General features: G+C 37.6%; 1 long non-coding RNA gene across 1 annotated transcript; it reads right to left on the bottom strand.

The window, feature by feature from the left end:
* LOC110910334 lies at positions 1–2,009 on the bottom strand. The gene is made up of 3 exons (XR_002576026.1): positions 1,878–2,009; positions 1,304–1,372; positions 1–398 (listed from the first exon to the last, which is right to left on the bottom strand). It is a non-coding gene; the product is annotated as an uncharacterized LOC110910334 (long non-coding RNA).
* Positions 2,010–9,272: the final 7,263 nt, after the last annotated feature.

Genomic DNA, 9,272 nt, shown 5'->3' with positions numbered 1-9,272 from the left:
GAAGAAAAACAAAAGGTCACTCTAAAGCAAGTCTAATACATCGACATCTACCCATTTATCCCATACTAGGGGTGGGATCTTAGCTTTATTAGAAACCCATAAAACCGCATCTTCCTTAGTTCCACATACTTTCGGATAGGATGAAATTTCCCTTTGTGTAAGACCCTTCATGCTTACTTTATCATTTATATAATAAATGATACATTTATAATTCTCTTTAATAGTAAAAGATCGAATTAACGACTTTTATATAAGTTTCAAAACTTTACAATGACATTCACTAACGTTTCCAAAACATTTTGTGAGAAAAGAAGTAGTTTCAATTGCGGAAGCTTCTTTGCGCGCGTGTTCGGTATTACTATATAGCTTGATCTTCATCCGCAAGTTGTTATTGTTACCTATGACCAAAAACCATCCAAAACATTAGTTATGTAAGTTATAAGATGATTAAACATGTTCTAATGGTCAAAACAGGCGAAAACAAAAAAAAAATTCAACATCTAGGAGGCTGTCGCGGGCCGCGACAGAGCACCTTCTAGCTTTCGCGGGCCGCGAGAGCCGTCGCGTGTCGCGACAGTTATCTGGGTCTCTGTCACGTGATGCGACGAAGGTGTTTTTCCAGCGAGTTTGTTTTGAATCCTGCATTTTCCCAGCCATGAGCCCTTTTACGAAAAACGCCATAACTTGTTCGTTTCTAGTCTGATTTGCGTCACGTTTCTTTCTACGCGACCGTAATCAGACCATCTATAACACGGAATAAAAATCCAACATATGATTAAACAATTTTTCTTACTTTAAACACTTGGTTTTTAGGAACTTTCCTAATTTATTCGACCCGTTTACACTAATGATGCATAACATGTACTTATAAGCTCGAAACTCCTATAAGAACTACATTTCAACATATTTCCACGTTACGACCCATTATACTAAAAACTCAAGTGTTGATAACAAGGTACATATGTCCTAATTGTCTTGTTTAACTTGATTAGCGATATTTATCACTTTAACTTACCAAAGTTCAATACTTTGGTGATTTTGACCCGTTTGATTTCACTAGTGAAATCCATTGCCCTTTTTGAATCAAACATGTAGTATTCGAGTCCATTTGACCCGTTTAAACTTTTAAGTGGAATCCACCACTTTCATCATTTATTCATTATCAAATCTTCAAATTTTATGCATCCGATTATTACTTACGAATACCTTCGCTTAGTAATAAACAATCTTTATGACTAGATCATTATTCTTCAACTAAGTAGCATAAATAAAACAAGACTTTACGAAGCGTATAACCACGTACCTTTTTAAAGCTTTTCTTTTAAACGGGTATCCGTTCCGCCTTGCCCACTTGATGATCCACCCAAATCACCTATATAATTTGATTCCAATATATTGTTTAGAACTCATAGTTCAATATTCGATATTTCATTCTCTTGGTTAATCAATTAAACGATTATTTCATATTTTTCAAGTATTCCAATTCATTCAAGCATTTTATCAAACATCTAGTGTGCATAATTTGTATTCTAACACTATCATGTTCATGATTATTAACTTTAACCATGTTTAAGAATAGTAATTCGATTCATATATCAATAACACTATAATCATACTAGAATTTGCATCATAAGCATCAATTTAACATCCAATATCACAAGACTATATGTATCCTTCACAAAACCCATATACCCTTATGTGACAAACATTGAAACTCATAGGTTATGTCATGAATTGATAAATTTACAGTCTAATACTCATTACTAGACTTGTATTCATCATAACTAAATCATAATTTCACTAATTCTTTCAAGAATTTCATTCATAAGACTCTACAACAATTTCATAGTTTTAACAAGGATCAAAATTAAGCATACCTTTTGATCTCCTAAGGTTATTGTCAAGACTTTAGCTTAGGATTGAATCCTAATTGAATTTCTCTCAAGATTTGAAGTATAATTGAGTGAATTAGGGTTTGTGGGAGCTTGGGTCCTTCCTAGGGGTTTTGATCGAACATGATACACACACAAAGTGTGTATCCTGATGTTTATCCATGATTTTAACAAAACATCTTTCCAAATTGGCACAATTGGTCCCTCTAGTTTCCAAGTTATAAAATGGTTAGAATTCTTTGATTTCCCATCTTTTCTATTAAGATTTTAACTAGGTTATTTATTCCTAGTTTCGATTCTCATTATTTTTTTATAATTATTATAACTTATACATGTATAATGACATATATAGTTTAATAATTTAGGGGTGTTACACTTTGAAAACCTTGAGGTTCCTTGCGTGCCAAATCCTCCAAATGGTTGCCATAGAAACTATATAGACCAATCTTTTCCATCTCTTGCTTCCAAGACATCGCATGAGATAATCCATAATCTCCTTAAGAGAATTCACATTAGCTGGAAAGTCGATCTACATCCAAACACAAATATTCCATTAGACACTCCTGACCATGAGGCATCTGGTAAAAATATGTTCCGTGCGTTCCTCGCATAGACCACATATAGGGCAACAGGAATTCGAGAGGGTAATGTCACACGAGACGATGGCCTTTTTTGAAGAAATCTTCCTTATGAGTGCCCTCCAAAGGAGGAAATTACACTTTGAAAGGGCCCAAGAGTTCCATCAGAACAGACCAACATCATTATCCTGAGCCGAACCTGTAGCAACAATCTCAGCTCTAAGGCCTTTCACATACGACTTATCCCCGAAATTATTCTCCCACCTCTATTCATCCTTGTTGCCATTGAATCTGAATTGTTGTAAAAGATCCATAAGTGCACCAATATGCTCTCGTTCGCCTGATGTGTAGGGATCTCTATCCCATACCAGCCCCAACGAACCTCATCCCCTGACCCACCCTATGTGAGGCTATGCTCCCATTTTTATTTTTTGCCCAGCGAAACAAATCTGGATACATATCTTTGAGCGGTTCTTGAGTGAGCCACACATCCTTCCAAAACCTTGTATTTCCCCATCCCCCATTGAAATCTTTAACTTGTCTTGAATCATAATTTCAATTTTCAACAACTCTCTATCCACAATTCCTATATTCTTCCATGTACCTGTGATGGATTATTTAAGCGGGATAAGTTTATTATCATACCTTGTCTTGTGTATAAACGGCACCACCAAAGCCCACAAGTGATTCGGTTCATCCCTATATCGCCCAACACCACCCATCACCTTAGGCATAATCAAAATTTTCCACTGAACCCACCTTATCTTGTACCCCGAGCTTGACTTACCCCACACAAAGTCCCGCCTAATCCTTTCGAGCTTCTTTATGATCGTTTTATTAGCTGAAAAAAGCGATGAGTAATAGAAAGGGAGGCTCCCCAAAATGTTTTTTGCCAACGTCACTCGCCTAGCAAAAGAAAGAGTACTAGCTTTCCAAGTAGAGAGATTTTTCATTAACATGTCAACTATAGGCGGCCAAGTCGTCACATGTTTCATGTTCGCCTCAATGGGGATCCCGAGAAACGTAAATGGTAACTTACCAGCCCCACAGTTCAAACCTTGAGCGAACCAGGCTGCCTCTTCCTCCTCTGCACCTACACTGAATAACTGACACTTCCAGTGGTTAACCTCTAACCCCGATACAAGATTTAACCATTGGAAGAATCAGAAGAGATTAATAACATTATGCTCCGACCACTCGCCTATGGAAAGCACACCATCGGCGTAGCAAAGGTGGCTGAGCATGGGACCTCCGTTTGGAAGCTTAAACCCATGAAATAATCCCACGCTTGTCACCCTCTTCATCAACATATCCAAAACTTCCATGATCATAATAAAGAGGAACGGGAATAAGGGTCCCATGACATAACCCGTTTAAAAGGGAACCCACCCGAAGGGGAGCCATTCACAATAACCGAACCCTTTCCGAACCGAAGGCAACCTTTAGTTGTCACACCCCAACCGATGACGGAATTATTGGGGCATGGCAATGAGCGAAACAGATTGTCCAGAAGTTTCCACAACAACTATCATTACTATTTAGTTTAATTAATACGTCCCATACCGTATCCCAAATAGTAAGACAAATTATTACAGATAACAACTAGTCAAATGTTCTGTTCCCACAACCCAGATTCAAATATAAATATTGTTCAAATGCTTCTAGAGACTCGATCTGCAAGATCTACAGACAACTATGCTCTAGACGCTTATTCTAAGCTCGCCTTCCTAGCAGATAAGCATCCTAAATGCCTGTCACATACGTTAAAATAAAGTCAATACATAAAATGTAAAGGTGAGCATACAAGTTTGATATAGCATATAGAGTTCGAAATAGTTTACGCATAACCAGCACGTACACAGAGGAAAACGAAGCATGTTAATTATCGACATGGAACTATCGATACCAATGGCTGCGGGTTGACTGCCCGAGGGAGTTCGCAATACATGATTACCACCGTAATCCATGCAAGTAATTGTCCTTAACAACCCCCGTGTGAACGGGTGCTGAGTCCAAACTATAGTACTATCGTCGTTAAGGCAGGTAGACAGCATTCCACGTGTAAACATAACAAGCATTCATTTAGTCACGTAATACATGCAGAACGGTTAGCGTTTAAATATTTGAGTAGTGTGTTCGATTGTGATTTAGATAAGTAACGTATGTAACACCCAAAAGTGCTAAAACAAAAAGGGTTCGAGTATACTCACAGCGATTGATGGATTGAAGGGAGCGCTTGAGAGTAGGGTTAGCCTGAATAGTTCGATAGTATAACGATGAGTAACGGATAAACGAATACAAGTGTTGATGGGTCGAACAGCCTGGTCGATCGAACGGTAGGTTCGATCGGACGGGTTGTTCGTTCGGTTTGGCAGTCCGTTCGGACAGCCTGTTCGGTCGGCCGGTAGGTTCGATCGGTTGGGCTGTTCGAGTGGCTTGTTTCTTCCTTTGAGTAGGATGTGTTTGTGTATGATGGCTTGACCTTTTGAAGTTTTCGTTGTAGTATTTGAGAACATTGAAGTGTCCTTACCTTTCAGGTCGATCGATCGAACGACCGTTCGATCGGCCGGCTTAACCGATCGGTTAGGTACTTCAGTAATAAGTCCTCAGTAGGATGTCACCTGATCGGATAGCATGTTCAATCGGGTGGCACTCCAATACGTCGAACGAGTTGGAAATCGATTATTGGCAACCACAAGTTCAAAAATTCAAAGTAAATAGTATATAAAGCAATATAGCAATCCGGAGGATCTTTCACAACCTTATCGTCGACCGACAGCACCATACTTCGGGCTAATACGGTAGTCTGCACAATGATCATCAAAGGATTGATGGTTCAGTTTGAATAGTGCAAATGCATATCATTCTTCTCACCCATACCAGAATCATAAATGCAAAGAAAAAAAAGAGAATCACTAACCTAACCTTGATGAATAACATAATCAGATTTGATGAGAGAAAAAAAAGTAAAGTAAGGAAGTTTCTGTGGTTTTGTAAACGAAAAAATGCGGTTTTAAGTGATGATAATGAGGAGTTATGGATTCTCCTAAACCGCCTACGCAATGGATTTGATTGATGGGAAAGGATGCAACTACACAGGCGGCTAGGTCATGATAAATGCCTGAGGCTTTGTACACCTAAGAGAAGAGTAGGTAGGATGAGTCCGACCCGTCATGACAAGTTGGTCTAGTGGTTAGTCACTTGGTTTCTCTCATTTAGGTCTCAAGTTCAACTCCGACTAGCATCACTTTGAAGGACATTGGTGGTGGCAATGAAGTTTCGCCAGTTCGAAACCGAGCCGACCGGGTTTTACCGCAGTGAGCCTTTGGGCGGCGGGTTTTTCCCGAAACTGGTGGCTTGGTGGCTCAGGTATGCATCCAACTCTGACCGTTATGGAGGAGGGGATGCATTTGCTCGATTGAGAGCATCCCAGGATGCTTATCCGGTGATTTAGTTGGTCGTTCAAAAAAAGGATGAGTCCGGCCCACTCTTGTACTTTTCCACTTCAAAGAGCGAACCACACCTAAGAAAAAGGCAATGCAGGAGAAGTCCGGCCCACTCTTGAACATCTCCACTCCAGGAGCGGCCCGCATTGGGGGGATGATGACGGTGATGGGTAAAAACCCACTTCCCCTCCCATAATAATAGGAGACAAAAAATTAGTAAGATAACATCAAACAAGGGGGGACATCCCCTTTTCAGCGGAGCAACATGCCTAAACCCAGCAAGGTCTTTCCAGAAACGAGTAAGGAGGAGGCATATCCTCCTGAGCAAAGGTAACAACTATAAGGCATGAATATCGAGGTAAGCCTCTGACTCAAAGGTCAATGACAAAAAGGTGAAGACAAAGCCAATTAATGTGATACAAGGAGACAATCTTAGACAAGTCACTTTCAACAGGAGGAAGGTCAAAGAATTACTCGAAATTGTATGGAAAAGAAGAATAGAGCTCTGGAACAAAAGAAAGGACTCTGCCGCGCTTCTTCTCCTAGAAAGGTCACGGGTCTGCTTAAGAACAAGGGAAGACATTTTGCCACTTATAAATACCAAGCCATAGAGAGACTAAAACTTACTTCAGATGCAAGACTCAAACCTCATACTTATAGACCATTCGCTACTTTACTCATCCTTTGTAATTTTAGCTTACTTCTTCTTTGTAATTTTGTTGTACTCTTCCGGTTGTATCATGTACTCCTTTATACTCATACTACTTAGCCTTGTATCTCCCAAAATTAAATGCCTTATTATATAATAATACACACTTTTTACCATTATTTAATCGTTGTAGAGTTTCACATTTTAAGGGAGAGTATCCTAGTTTCATATTAAGAAAAAAATTATTTAAGGAATATCATCTTACCATTATTTATAACACTCGCTCACTCTTGATACAATGGTTGGTAAAAAAAATGCGTATTCCATTTCACTAAATGATTCATCATGCTGCCAAATTACCAATTACTTGAAGTTGACGAAAACAAGTCTAGATCACTGATGAATCGTGATCGATAAACAATTAGGATCATATCCAATTTTTCAAAAGTTTGAAACCAAATGTAATTTTAATTTTAATTTAATACATAAACCGTTCAGTAATTACTTTTATAGATGATTTTCTTTAGTTTACTTTTGGAGAGCCAAGTCCTTTACTTTCGAAGAGCCAAGTAGCTTAAAATGAGCTCGACCTTGAACTTTTCAATTTTAATCTTTAAACATTCAAGCTCTAGTTTTAAATGTTGATTAGTTATTTAAATAAAATAACAAAATCATTAACTACAAGTCTATAAGAAGTGAACAACAAAAAAACATAAAAAGATCAAACCCTTATATATCTATAATTCCTCCTAATTACCATATAAAACAACAGAAAACAATCGATAAAGAAAGGATACCCGTCCTAAGTCGGAATTCTGGTATAATTATGGTCGGAACGGCAGGAATTTGGAATTTTCTGGCCAAAAAAATCGTCCGGTTGTGAGTCGATTCTACTGTCGTTGGGCTTTTTTTTTGGGGCGGGATTTGGATTTTGGAAGCCGAATGGGTGGGTTGGTTTGGATTATTTTATTTAGTTCAAAATCTTTGGGTTGGGTTTGAGCTTGGATAGTTGGGTTAATAAAAAAAAGATTGTAGATTGGACTTAGATTGAGTTAAGTAATTAAATGGTTAAAGAATAAATATATAAACTGTATTATATATTACATAACCCTACAAAAAGTAACTTGGGGTGCCTTATGGTAAGTCAAAAGTTGTGTCTCTTTACATCACACCCTTTACTAATGCCTTTGCCTTAATAAACACATAACCTAAACCAATATGTCCCCAATATACACATCCCTTAAATATTACCTTCCAAACCAACATGTCCCAATATACACACCCATTGAATAATCTAGTTGATTAATTGAAAGTTAAATATGATCAAGTGTCTTCATAATAAATTGAAATATAAAATAATACATTACTTAGGATAACTCAAAAGTTGTGTCTTTTTACATCACACTGTTAACTCATATTTTTTCCTTAATAAACACATAACCCAAACCAACATATCCCAATATACACACCCCTTAAATATTACTTAGGTTGTGTCAACTGCACATCACATTGCTTCATTCGAAAGGCACCAAATCACCCATAATAGACACCGATTCATTCATTTATGTATAATTATACAAAAAGGTAACTTGCTCTTCAAAGTTATAACTGAATCGACGTTCCGTTCGAAAACATTGGTGTGTTGATTCATCGCATCGTTTCATGACATATAATCATATATTCATAAATAAAATAGCCACATCGTCTATGTTTTAATTGAACCACTTCCACTTCTCTATTTCAAACCAAATCCCTTTCTTCGATCTTCATTCTTAAATCAAAACCAAACGACCATTCATTTACGTTCGCATCATCAAAGCTAAACATTTTTTTTCATGATTTAACTTTGTCATTTAGAAATTCTTCTTGAATAGCTTTTTTTATTGACTTCGTACGCCAAACAATCTTTTTTTCCATGTTTGTGATTATTCTTTTTATCTGCAAATACATAGGGATATTGGGTAAACATTTGTAAGAGTTTAACTTTTTTACTTTGTCATACGCGTTTTATATGTTTGTCTGTATTTTTTCTTCTTGAATCGTGACATCAAGATCTGTTTGTCATATGCAATTTATAGTGATTGATTACAGATACAATTTCAAATTTGCATGTGCTTACAATCAAACGAAAACGATGAATTTCAATTGGCGTATATAATGTACAAAGATATGTAATCATTAGACACAAAGAACATGTATTATGTATATTATATGCGATTGTATAGCAAAGTTTAAAGAGAGAAGCATTTGTGTTTTTTTAGAGATGAAGGAAGGTTATTCTTGGGTTGGTATTTCTGTTATTGTTATTAAAATGTTTATAATATAGGAAATATTAAATTTAGGTTTCATTGTATCATCTAATTTTTTTTACAAATCCTAGACAGAGTTTTGTGGTTTCCTTCGAAGGTTTCTATGGTGGTTTGACAAAGGAAGAGTTGTGACAGTTCCGGTAGTAATTGATAACGATGGCAGAGTCTGCCGATGACCGGTGGTGAGGACGGTGGTGGTTTCCCCTCGATTGGGCACCACACCACTCTAAATGGAACGGGCAACCGCCGTTGGTATTCTCAATAGATAACATGCGTAGATCGGCTAGGGAGAGAGGGGTGGCCGATAATGGCGTGAACTCACGCCGACTATTCTTTTCCGGTGGAATCAACAGTTGCAATGGGGGTAGGGTGACGGTGTCCCTCTGGTGCGTCACCTC

This window comes from Helianthus annuus, chromosome 15 (genome assembly GCF_002127325.2).
Source record: "Helianthus annuus cultivar XRQ/B chromosome 15, HanXRQr2.0-SUNRISE, whole genome shotgun sequence".
NCBI classification, from domain to species: Eukaryota; Viridiplantae; Streptophyta; class Magnoliopsida; order Asterales; family Asteraceae; genus Helianthus; species Helianthus annuus.
Note: the sequence above shows the minus strand (reverse complement) of the source record. Positions and strands in the feature narration are given on the sequence as shown.